The sequence below is a fragment of the Ailuropoda melanoleuca genome, chromosome 8 (assembly GCF_002007445.2).
Source record: "Ailuropoda melanoleuca isolate Jingjing chromosome 8, ASM200744v2, whole genome shotgun sequence".
Classification (NCBI taxonomy): domain Eukaryota; kingdom Metazoa; phylum Chordata; class Mammalia; order Carnivora; family Ursidae; genus Ailuropoda; species Ailuropoda melanoleuca.
Window position 1 is genome coordinate 126,229,928 of NC_048225.1, and position 12,699 is coordinate 126,242,626.

General features: G+C 44.3%; 1 long non-coding RNA gene across 2 annotated transcripts in view; it reads right to left on the bottom strand.

Annotated features, from left to right (window-relative positions):
* Nucleotides 1-70: 70 nt before the first annotated feature.
* The window catches only part of LOC117803491, a 19,533-nt gene continuing 6,904 nt past the window's right edge, over nucleotides 71-12,699 (bottom strand). Inside the window, exon 3 of one of the 2 annotated variants that reach the window (XR_004627433.1) lies at nucleotides 71-1,728. This is a non-coding gene — a long non-coding RNA (uncharacterized LOC117803491). Of the gene's footprint in view, nucleotides 1,729-7,378; nucleotides 8,993-12,699 lie in introns of those variants that run through there. The other variant, XR_004627432.1, reaches the window with a different exon arrangement.

Consider the following 12,699-nt stretch of genomic DNA (forward strand, 5'->3'; position numbering starts at 1 on the left):
CTTTTTTAGTTGTAATCCTACTTGAAGAAATGAGAATCTTACACAGTTTTGTTTAGAATAAAGNTAATAATCAGAGTGTTTACACAGAGGGTCCTGCTGCAAATCTCCTATTACTTGTAATAAGAAACCATGAGAATTTGTAGCAAGGGAAGTTAGTAGAGTGTTCTGGAATCACGTATCCAGATTCCCTTCTTCCCGTTGCTGCTTGAATGTTCCATGCTTGTCTTCTCAAGAGCTTCCCTCTGCTGGACATCCTGACCTTCCTCTTTCATGGTGTCCTTAAGTGTTTAAAGGCTCTATAATATTTGTCTGTGCTTTATATCATCTGGATAAATGCGTTTGAACTATTTGTCTTGTTATTTCTTGGTTTACAAGTAAACAGAAATGATCTCAGGCTCATATTATAAAGATAACATTTTTTTGGAAAGTTAAGATTGGAACATAGAAAACTAGAAAGAGCTCACGCCCATATTTAAGATTATGAAAAGCTGGATAATCAAAATCATGTCTCTTGAATCCATCAGAGCTGAAGGATCAGCGCAGCCTAACCCAAAATCTAGGGAAAGACGGGCTCCTCAGAGGAAACGGGATGCAAACCCTTGCCTACTTGGGACAGATGCCAGATGCTCTATAATTTGGAAAGAAAAATTCCACTGAAACTGTTAACAAATGACTGAGGGCTAGCATGAGCACCTGGAGCCCCTGAGAGTCACAGACTCAGGAAATTCGCTGTAAGGAGGCTTTATCCCATCAGCCTCACCAGGGGTTCCTGACACTTGGAATCCAGGATACAGACCAGGTAACTGCTTTCTCAGGGTACAAGCCTAAGACCTGAGAGGACCTGCTGCCTGAGAAGGGCAGAAGGCCACCATCTGCAAAAAGAATAAAGCCTTCCCCAGGTAAGGGAAGGACAGGGAGCCCCACTGCCTCAGGGCACAGGTGAAGACACATGGCTGCTGGGGGGAAGGGCCAGTGGGAGAAGGACAGTACCACACCCTGTCCCAGACCAAGAGGTTCCATCTGCTGAGGGAAAGGCAGGAACCCTTGGAAGTCTCAACCCAAAAACTGAAAAATAAAGCACCTGGCTGAGGATGAGACTGGATCAGAACAGAGCTACTGCCCCACTCTCTGTGCAAAGTAGGCTAGCCAGCCAGGTACCAAGAGCAGCTCCTGCTGATGGAAGGGCAAGAGGATGAAGATGTCAGGGAGAAAGAGTTTTCTCTACCTTTCACGGTCCCTCTAACTAGACTAGAATCAGATTGACATGAGACAGATTAACAGGAAAAAATAAAATTCAATTGCATATGTCCAGGGAATGCACACAGACATGGAATTCCAAAGACAGTGAGGCAACATGAAGCTTATGTGAGCTCAGGAGAGGTGTAGGGGTCTAAGGATCCAAAGGGGAGGAAGACCATTAGGGGGAAGGTGAGAGGAGAGTTTTGGGAAACAAAGGTGCTCTATTATGCAAGTAAATTTCTTAGGTAAAGAGGAATCTCTATGAATAGCTCTCTTCCTGGTATTGGCAGGCAGGTGAGGGGGAAGTAAAGATTTTCTTGAATCTGCTTGGTTTTTATTGCTTTTAACTCAAAATACTGTTTATGTCAAAGTCACCCGTCTTGAGCTGGTCTGCTGTTGGTCCCCATAAAGATAAATCACCCTGAGGAACATCCCAAAGATAATACTCACAGTTGCTAGGAACCAAGCCCTCAGGCAAACAGCCCCACCCTATAAAGAAAGTAATGGGAAAAGAATGTAAGGACTGTGGACACAGCCCCCAAAACAAACCCAGGTACCTGGACTAAAGGGACTGAACCTTCTACACAACACTTAGCAAAAGAACAGGCAGACACATTTCCAGGCTAAAAATACATATCCTACTTACCTCCGTGTCTTATCCTAATGAGATGTCTGCAGTTTGATCAAAAATTATGGAACGTATGCAAATAAATGCAGGGGAGTGGTGCCCCCAGGCACCTAGGAGAGTCTGAACTTGTCCTTGGAGTCCCTGTGCCCAAGGGAGAGTGACATCTTGCACATGAAATGAACAAAACCCACAGCAACAACAAGAAACACTATGACAGGTTGAATGATAGACTTTAAAGAAAGGGGAAATTTTGTATTTTAAGGCCTTTAAAAGCTTTTTTTCCCTCTGCTTTTTAAGTATGAGGCCTCACAATCGCCTTTTGCACTGGACCCTGAAAATTATAAGTGTCCAGTGCTTACACCCTTGAGTTTGGTACAAGGAGAGTGGGAGGGGGTGGTGGGTTTGAGAAAGAGAAGGAAGAGTGGTAACAAAACGAGGAGTGCAGTTCTGAGATCAAAATCCAGAGCTGGTCAGAGACACCAAAGGGCATAACAGATGCAGGAGAAGTGGGAGCCAGAAGACAGAGTGTGAGCAAGAAGAGTTAAGGGTCTCCAGAAAAAAAAAGAAAAAAAAAAAAGATAAAACATAACTTTCCTGACATAAGAAAAAGTCATTTTAGGCCCCCAGGCATTCTGTGAAAGTAGGTATGAACAGCCACTGTCAGGCCAGGAGATAACTAATCCTATCACAATAAATCAGTGGTAAAACTTGCAGGGATGGTTCCAAAGTGAAGACTGACCTGACACACACTGTTGAGTTTTCTTCACAGGATCTAAACCCATTGGAGCCCCAGATCCTAGACCTACTGGAGCCAGAGAATTGGTGATGCCCACTTCTGTTGACCTCATGACTGACCTGAATTCTGTCACCTTTTGCCCCAGTTGGGTGCTGAATTTCGCATTGCGCTAGGCCTTTCTTGAGAATGGATGTGTCGCTGTTACTTAAATTTCCACAATTTTGCAGAAACACTGATTTGAGAAAGATCCCCAGTGTTCTCCTTACTTGTTGCAAGTAAAACCTTTCCTTGTCCTATTTTTTTGGCTTGATGGTGTCTTTTGGCTCAACACCCACCAGGAGGCAAGTGCAGTGTCAGATCACAGAAGGAAGAGAAGGAGAAGGAGGAGGAAGCAGAAGAGGGTTGGCTGTTGAAGTGGAGTCGAGCCACTCGTCCTTCAGCCCAGCCCCCGGGGGCAGAGGTGACTCCAATCAGGGCTGCAGGAGGCAGCTGGTAGGTTAGTCATGGTTCCACTAAGGATCTACAGCTTTTTCAGCATAGAGGTCAAGGGCACGCTGGCCCGAGATGGACCACTTTGACACGACATTATTGTGAGTGAAAAGAAATCAAAATCCAGCAGATTCAGGAAAAGCTCTTTGCCTCCCCCTCGACTGTCTACCTTTACATTGGAAAGAAGAGACTGTACCAGGAAGAGAGCTATTAACAGAGATTCCTCTTTACCTAAGAAACTTGCTGCATAATAGAGCACCTTTGTTTTCCAATCTCTCCTCTCACCTTCCCCCTAATGGTCTTCCTCCCCTTTGGATCCTCAGACCCCAACACCTCTCCTGAGCTCACATAAGCTTCATGTTGCCTCACTGTCTTTGGAATTCCATGTCTGTGTGGATTCCCTGTGCAAATGCAATTAAATTTTATTTTCTCTTGTAATCTATCACATGTCAGTATGATTCTTAGCCCAGCTAGAAGGACCGTGAAGGGCAGAGGAAATTCCTCTTCCCAAGCACCAGCCAGCTCCACTTCTGCGTGTGTTGTTTGGCTAAGAGTGGACAGAGGACAAGTTCTGAAGGAGGAGATAAGAGAGGGGCTTCTCAAGAGAGAAAACTGTGGGGGGGGGCGGAATGGCTGTCAGATCATTGACAATCGTGCAATCCCTAGACACAGGACCCCCCCAAGGAGAAATCTGGGAGGTGCTTGGAGGTCACTTGGCAGGGTGATCCAGCCCCCTCAGGGAGCAGGACATCTGCCATGTCCCCAGACTTCCCTGAGACCCTCCTTTTGGCTCATTTGTGCTTAGACCTTGAGCACAGTCCTGTTTCTCTAACAGCCCTTGCTGGGTGCCCCCCAAACACCATCACAGTCCTTGAATGTCTCCCTCCTCAAGACCTGGATGTGATCCCCCTCCCCACAGAGCCCCACACTCATCTGATGTGCCCTCCCCACCAACAGAAATCTTAGCTTCCCTGCGGGAGAAATCCACTGCCCCAATAACCATTTGCCTTTTACTGAACTTCTCGTTCCACCCACTCTCTGCCTCCAGTTTCTCTCCCACCTGTCTGGCCTCCAGGAGCTCTCCCCGCACCTGCTCTTGGGGCTTCTCGCCTCTCACACCACATCTCTTGTGCTAAAAGAGGTTTGGACCAAGTCAAGAAAACTCCTGGCTGGGACACCCGTGCATGCAGTGAGTTGGAGAAATCATATTGACGTCTGGTCTCAATATCCTCGTCTGTATATGACAGGTTGAAAGAACTGAATATTTTCTAGCAGCCCCCTGGGCTCTGACATTCCACATGTCTTCCTGTGTTCCTGTCTCCTCCCACCCACGTGTTCCGCTCCTCCCCACTCTGCTCTGCAGCCAGGCTCCAAGTGGCCTTCACCTCAGCTCCCAGGACCTCCCCTCCATTTCCTCCTCCTCCCCACCCATTCAATCCAACCTCAGTCCTTCCTTCCAGACTCACTTTCAAACCTAAAACACCGTTTTCTCACGTGACCCTTGGAATTCTGTGTGCAAATATACAGAACAGATAATGGATTCTACTCCTGGCAAGATGACATGCTCCAAAACTTGAAAAGACATATAAAACAAACACCCAGAAATGCACGAATTGAAAAAAAAAATGTCTTTTAGTTCTTCTTGAATGCAGAGCTGCATTCACAGTGAAAAATGGAAACACCCAGAGAATAATACAGAAGAAATGGGAAGCTGATGTGACAAACAGGGCATGTGAGCTACAAGGCACCATATGAGTCTCCTGGGGGTTGGGTGCTCTGGACGCTCTGCTTGGATAAGGAGACAAGGCCTGAGACCAGGCAAACAGGTGAACATTGTCATAGAGGCTTCTGCTGTGTCCTTTCAGTGACAGGAGGGGCCGGGAAAAAACCCACCCAATTGTACAGAAGAGGAAGCTGGTTCCATCTGTGTATTCCCTGAATGCTGGCTTCCTTATTTGCTTGTTCCTCATTCTAAGAATTACTAATCACAAGTGTGACACTGGAGTTCACAGATTTTCTACTTGTGTGATTCCAGAGTACACAATCCAATAAATTAAAATAATGGGCAATTCCAAGTTTGTAACACCCCTGTGACACTTGGTGAAATTTTAATGCAAAGTTAATCTCAAGAGAGCCGCCCTCAACACAAGCTGCAAAAACTTCCCCACACATAAAGCCCTTCCTAATATGAGGCCACAATCCTAAATTAGAGAACATGGAGAGAAATAATGCATCATGTTGGCAGACAGACAAATAATACATTAGATCCCTCAAGAAATCACACATAGCAGAAATTACATTTTAAAAGCTTAAAGATATAAAAAAGAAATAACACCAGAAAAGTAACAGACATCAAAAAATACCAGATTTTTTTTTTTTTTTAGATTTTATTTATTTGACAGAGAGAGAGACAGCCAGCGAGAGAGGGAACACAAGCAGGGGGTGTGGGAGAGGAAGAAGCAGGTTCCTAGCAGAGCAGGGAGCCTGATGTGGGGCTCGATCCCAGGACCCTGGGATCATGCCCTGAGCCGAAGGCAGACACTTAACAACCAAGCCACCCAGGTGCCCCCAGACAGATTTTTAATAGCAAATTAACCTTCTAGAAATAAACACTCTAACCACTGTAACTAAAAACTCAGTGGGTGGAGTAAGTAGCAAATAGAGATGGCCTGATTGCATCTAATATTGATTTTTTTTTATTCATTTTGCCAGGACCCTTGTTATCAGATAGAAAGCAGGTCCAGATACTCTCCACTGTGTGTTTACTCAGAGTTCTGCTTAAGAGCATCCTCTACAGAAACTATCTTAAGAAGACTTTGATTTTCCCCAGTAAGCTCTGGAAATGCTGCCGAAGTGTTTACTTATTATCCTGCAAGGGCTGTTGTGTGTGTGTTTACTTTGCTATCTTGCTGAATGCCTAACTATCTAGAAGAAAACTTTGTATTAGTCTGCCGGAGTTGCCATGGCAAACTACCCCAGACTGGGTGTATTCCTAACAGTTCCAGAGATAGAAGTCCAGGACCGAGGGGTCGGCAGCTTTGCTTCCTCCTGAGGTCTCTCCTTGGCCTGTAGACAGATGGCCGCCTTAGCTCTGTGTCCTCACATCACATTTTCTCTGCGCAACCCGGGTGTCTAAGTCCAAATTTCCTCGTCCTTTAAGGACACCATTTAGAGTAGACTAGGGCCCACCCTATGGCCTCATTTTCATTACTCTTTAAAGGCCCTAATCTTGAGTGTTAGGGCTTCAACATATGAATTCCAAGGAGACACAGCTCAGCCCATAACACTGGATATTTTCACTTTTCAAAATTCTTCACTTCCAAATGTGGGTTTTTTTAAAGATTTTATTCGGGGCGCCTGGGTGGCTCAGTTGTAAAGTGTCTGCCTTTGGCTCAGGGCATGATCCCAGGGTCCTGGGATTGAGCCCCGCATCGGGCTCCCTGGTCCAATGGGAGCCTGCTTCTTCCTCTTCTACCCCCCCGCCCCCCCTCCCACTTGTGTTCCCTCTCTCACTGGCTGTCTCTCTCTGTCAAATAAATAAAATATTTAAAAATAAAAATAATAATAATAAAGATTTTATCTATTTATTTGAGAGAGAGAGCAGGAGGGAGAGGGAGAGAGAATCCGAAGCAGACACCATGCTCAGTGCAGGGCCTGATGCGGGGCTTGAACCCATGCCCACAAGATCACAACTTGAGCCAAAACCAAGACTCCATCACTCAACCCACTGAGCCACCCAGGCACCCGATTAAATATGTTTTTTTTTAACAGGGGTGTTATTGATTTCTAGACCTCAGAGACTGTTGCTCTGGCCTGTGAAAGTAACGTCTAACCTCTCCAAAGCCTGTAACTCTGTTTTGTCTTCTTATTAATAATTATTGCCCTGGTCTTTAAGTTTACATCAACATCTATGATCTAAAATGTATAAATAATTCTGGTTTTTATTTATCACATCCAAAAAGAAACATTTTTCCTCTTCTTCCACTAGACACACTTGAAGAAGAGGAAAAACAAAGAGCTATTCACATATTAAGATTTTTTATGAATCTAGGGGCGCCTGGGTGGCGTAGTCGTTAAGCATCTGCCTATGGCTCAGGGCGTGATCCCAGCATTCTGGGATCGAGACCCACATCAGGCTCCTCGGCTGGTAGCCTGCTTCTTCCTCTCCCACTCCCCCTGCTTGTGTTCCCTCTCTCACTGGCTGTCTCTCTCTCTCTCAAATAAATAAATAAAATCTTTAAAAAAAAAAAGATTTTTTATGAATCTAAAATAACTATGATTACTTTATTACATTTCATTGGCATAAGGATAACAGAACACAGAACACAGGAATGGAACAAGAGTTCAGAAACAGATCCATATATACGGACCCATCCTAATTGGTCCTGCATATCAGTGGTATTAGACAAGTGACTAACACTGCTAAAAATAAAATGTTACCCGCATTTCACACGAGGCACAAAAATCAGGCCCAGGTATATGATAGATCTAAATGTAAAAGGTACAATAGCTAAACTTCTCAAAGCTAAAATAGTACAGTGGTTTTCAAAGATGGTCCCCAGACCAGCAGAATCAGCATCACCCGGAAATCGTAAGAAATGCAAAAGCTTGGACCTCTTTCCCCACCTAAAGACTTAGAAACTCTGGAGGTATGCCCCAACGATTTGTGCTTTAAAATGCCCTCCAGGGGCCTCTGGGTGGCTCATTCATTAAGCGTCTGCCTTCGGCTCAGGGCATGATCCCAGAGTCCTGGGATCGAGCCCCACATCAGGCTTCTCCGCTGGGAGCCTGCTTCTTCCTCTCCCATTCCCCCTGCTTGTGTTCCCTCTCTCGCTGGCTCTCTCTCTCTGTCAAATAAATAAATCTTTAAAAATATTTTTTAAATAAAATAAATAAAATAAAACGCCCTCCAGATGATTCTACTTAAATTTGAGAATTACAGGTTCAGGAGACTATCTCGTGACCTCAGGACCGGAGTGAATAATTTACAGGGTTAGATAACTATAGTCATAAAGAAAAACATCCACATACTCTATCCTGTTAAAAAGAAAATCTTCCTCATCCAAATATGACTTTATAAGCGTGGAAAGTAAACCAGAGGCTGGTAGGAAATATTCACAATCATATATCCAATAAAGGACTTGTATACAGAAATTATAAAGAACTTCAAATCAATAAGAAAAACACTGACCCCTCCCTTCAACACACACTCAAATAGCTAAAAACCCGAGCTGATACTTCCCCAAAGACAGTATCCAAACGGCTAATAGGACATGAAAGTAAGTTAAGAACCGTTAGTCGACAGGGGAATAGGAACTAAAACAACATCCCCACCAGAATGGCTACAATTAAAAGGGTTACTACCAAATATAAGTGAGGGTGTGGGGAGCTGGAAAGTGGATCGCCACGAAAACCCGTTGACCAGTATCTACCAAATGTAAACACCGTGTGTGACCTGTGACCCAGCCATTGCATTTCCACGCACCATCCCAAGAGAAATGAGTGTTCATGTTCACAAAAAGACAACACAAAAGTCCTCAAAGCAGCATTATTCAAAATAGCTGAAATCTGGAAACAATGTGAACGTTGGTGCCAGTAGAATGCATGAACGTGCTACAGGATGGCATAGTACACGGGGATGAGAAGGAATGGACCACCACTGCCCGCATGACATGGATAAGCCTCCGAGCAGTCATCCTGCTTGGAAGAAGACGGACATGGAGTAGGACATACTGCTTGCTTCCAGCGACAAAAGTTCAAGGACAGAGCCAAAACTCATCTGTGGTGATGGAGAGGGACTCTGCTCTCTTTAAAAGGACCACGAGGGAGACAACCAGGTGCTGAGAATCTCCTTCATCAGAGTAGTGGGCTATGCCTAGGTTCCTTCCAGAACGCATCCTCTACAACAGGGAAGGAGAAAAAGTCAAAGGAAAGCGTGCTGACCGGGGAGCTTTCCAGGTTAAGTCCTGGCACAGGCATTAGCCGTGGGACCCCGAGAAGACAGACCGGGGAACAGAGACAGCCAGGAACGGCGTGTTTCCACAGCCGTCGCCAGGAGCCCCGATTCTGGATGGTGCCCACAGCCAGACCCGCTCCCCCTGACAGTCCAGGACTGCCCCGGGGGGTACTCATGCCGAGCCTCTCCAAGCGATAAGCCCCCTCTCGCAGGCGCCCCAGACACATGGTGCCGAACAGTCTCAGCGCCGGACGCAGGACAGGAGCAGGTGGCGGCCGCAGGTGCCCGCAGCTGGGCTGTGCGGCCGGACACAGGGGGCCTGAAGCGTCACGTCAGGGTTTTAGGCGCCAGCAAACCAAGAATGTAAGCTCTCCAGAAATCACCCACGTCTTTCATAGGGAGACTCCAAGGCGCCGGGCTGCTCCGTAACTCGCTCCCAGCGACCCCGAGGAGAGCACAGACATCCCCAGCCTCGAGTTCCCACGCTCGCGTGGTGTCTGCGGAGAAAGCCCTCCGAGTTCTGTGCTGTGCTGATTCTCTCCTCTGAATTACAAACCCAGTGACTGATGTGGACAGTCACCTGCAGGGACATCTGTTCATCCGTGGAGACCCTCCTCTTAACCCACCCCTTGAAGAAGAGCAGGCAAGCCCAGCTTGGTACCTTGTAAGCGAACTAGATTGATGTGGGGAGGGTTTTATATGTGGAGGGTTTTTCTGACTCTGGGCTACTTCCCCCGTAGTTTTCCCACAGTGACAGTCTGCCTTAAATGAGATCGCTATATTACATTTGTGATCTAAAAGTGCTAATTTCTCCAGCTTTGGGGAGGCGTTCTACTTAAATCTCCAAAATTTAAGTAAATTACTTTTACTATTTAAAGTTTATTATATTCCTAACAAATTGCTAATACAGAGCTGGTCAGATGTTCTCTCTCTTCTTTTCTCATTACAGTGAACTGTATTTCTCAACAGGCTTTCTGTTTTTAATCTACATTTTCAAATGTGTTGGCATGAAGTTTTCCTACAATTCCCATCATATCCCTTTAATAATAGGGTCTGTGGTAATATCCTTTCTTTCATGCTTAATACTGATCATTCATTTTTTCTCTTTCCTTGATCGTGTTGGGTAAGTATCTATAAATTCAGTTAATCCTTTCAAAACCAAACATTGGGCTTCATTGATTGTATTGTTTTCTGTTTTATTGATTTCTTCTTTATCTTAGTTATCATTTTCTATCTCTGTTGAGTTTACTTTGTTTTTCCTGTTCTTTCTTCTTAAAGGGAAAGCTCAGATTGTTGATTTTAAGTTTTCATCACCATTGTTTAATACAAGCTTTTAAACTCTATGGTTCCTCTTTGTTCGGTACCACTTCTGACAAATCTCACATATTTTGATATGCTATGTCTTCATTACCATTCAGTTAAAAATATTTTCTATTCTCCCTTTTGAATCCTCATTAACCGATGAATTATTTGGAATGGTGCTGCTTAATTTTCAAATATTTGGGTATTTTTAAAATGTCTTACTATTACTGATTCCAAATTCAATTCCATTTTGATCCGAGAATACACTCAGAGTGACTTCAATTCTCTGATATTTACTGAGACCACTGAATGGCCTCACACATAGTCTATAATGATACTTGTTTCCTGTGCAGTGGAAATTTATATACCCAGAATGTGTAAGGTGCAATGTTCAATAGGGGTATCTTAGTCATGTTGGTTATACTGTTGCTTGAAATCTCTATGTCCTTATTGATTTTTGTTCATTTAATTGCTGAGAACAGGTGTGTTAAAATCTCCAATCATGATTTTTATTTGTTTATTTCTCCCTTTGATTCTACCAATCTTTCCATCAGGAATAGTGAAATTCTATTAGGTGCATTGACAGTTAAGATTTTTATGCTTTCTTTACAAATCGATCATTTTTTAAAGATTTTATTTATTTATTTGTGAGAGAGAGACAGAGATATGAGAAAGAGAGCATGAGTAGGGAGGAGAGGGAGAAGCTGGCTCCCCACTGAGCAGGGAGCCTGACATGGGGCTTGATCTTAGGACCCCGGGATCATGACCTGAGCAGAAGTCAGATGCTTAACCAACTGATCACTCAGGCTCCCCTATGAATTTATCATTTTGTCATTATGAAATATTCCTCTTTTTTACTATTCCCAGATCTCTCTGGTGCCTCTTATATATCCAAGTTTGCAGCTGGTATCATTTCTCTTTATCCTGAAAGACTCACAGTAGCATTTCTTAGTGAGTCTACTGGCAACAAATCCTCTCAGCACTCATTCATCAGAAAATATCTTTACTTGCCCTTAATGTTTGAAGGATAGTCTTGCTGAATATATCTAGCTCTATAGAACTTTATTTTTTTTAAGATTTTATTTATTTATTTGACAGAGAGAGGCAGCGAGAGAGGGAACACAACCAGAGGGAGTGGGAGAGGGAGAAGCAGGCAGAGCCTGATGCGGGGCTCGATCCCAGCACCCTGGGATCATGACCTGACCCGAAGGCAGACGCTCAACTGACTGAGCCCCACAGGCGCCCCCTATAGAACTTTAAGTTGTCAGTTTTGTTTGCTTTTTTCTCAAGACTTGGAAGATAACCATTCCATTGTCCTCTAGCTGACATTTCTAGCGGGAAGGCAATGTCATTCTTACCTTTGTCCTTGTACATAGTATCTTTTTTCATGGCTGTTTTTAGGATTTTCTCTTTCTCTTTGGTTTTCAGCATTTTGACTATGACATACATTGATGTGGTTTCCTTGGAGTGTATCCTGCTGGGGACTTGCTAGGATTTCTGAATTTGTGAACTGATATTCTTTCATCAACCTTGGGGAAAATTTGGCTGTTATTTCTAAAAATAGTTTTTCTGCCCTTATGCAATTATTCAAACACAGGTCAAAGGTACTAGTCAGTTATTTTAGCTTTTCAGCCTTTTTCCCCAATGGTTTACTTCAGATATTTCCTATGGTCCTTTCTTCTGGAAGATCACTGACTCCTTCTTCCGCCCTGTTTATTCTGTTGTTAAGATCATCCGATGTGCTTTTCTTAGAACACACTCTGTGCATTTTTAAAGTTTTCATATAGAGACGTCTGGCACTCTACCTCCCTCTTGTCCCCTGTATAATAACGTTTCCTGCAGAGTAGTCAAATGATCTTTACAGAAACCACATTGTTTCATGTCTCTTGTTCCCTGGGAACTTGTGACCTGCTTTACTAATCCTCAGAATCTTGCATAGGCCTGGATTGGTCATTCTCCTCATCTGATACCATTCTCTTGGAAGCAGGGTCTTTTCCTGTCTTGGCCATTCCCTCTAACTAAAATGCTGTTCCTCCTGCCCTTCCCATCACTGGCTCCTTCCTCATAATTGTATCTGAGTTTAAATGTCAACTCCTCTGGGATGCCTTCCCTGCCTCTGGTCACCCAATTACATCATCAAGTTTTCAATCACTGTCTGTTGAGTTACATGTTCATGGTCTGTCTCCCTATCCGTGAGCAGGAACCGCCTTTGTCTTTTCTCTAGTGTACAATAATGCTTAGAAAGTGCCTCAGTCGAGGTGTCTGTGGCTCAGTCATTAAGCGTCTGCCTTTGGCTCAGGTCATGATCCCAGGGTCCTGGGATCGAGTCCCGCATCGGGCTCCCTGCTC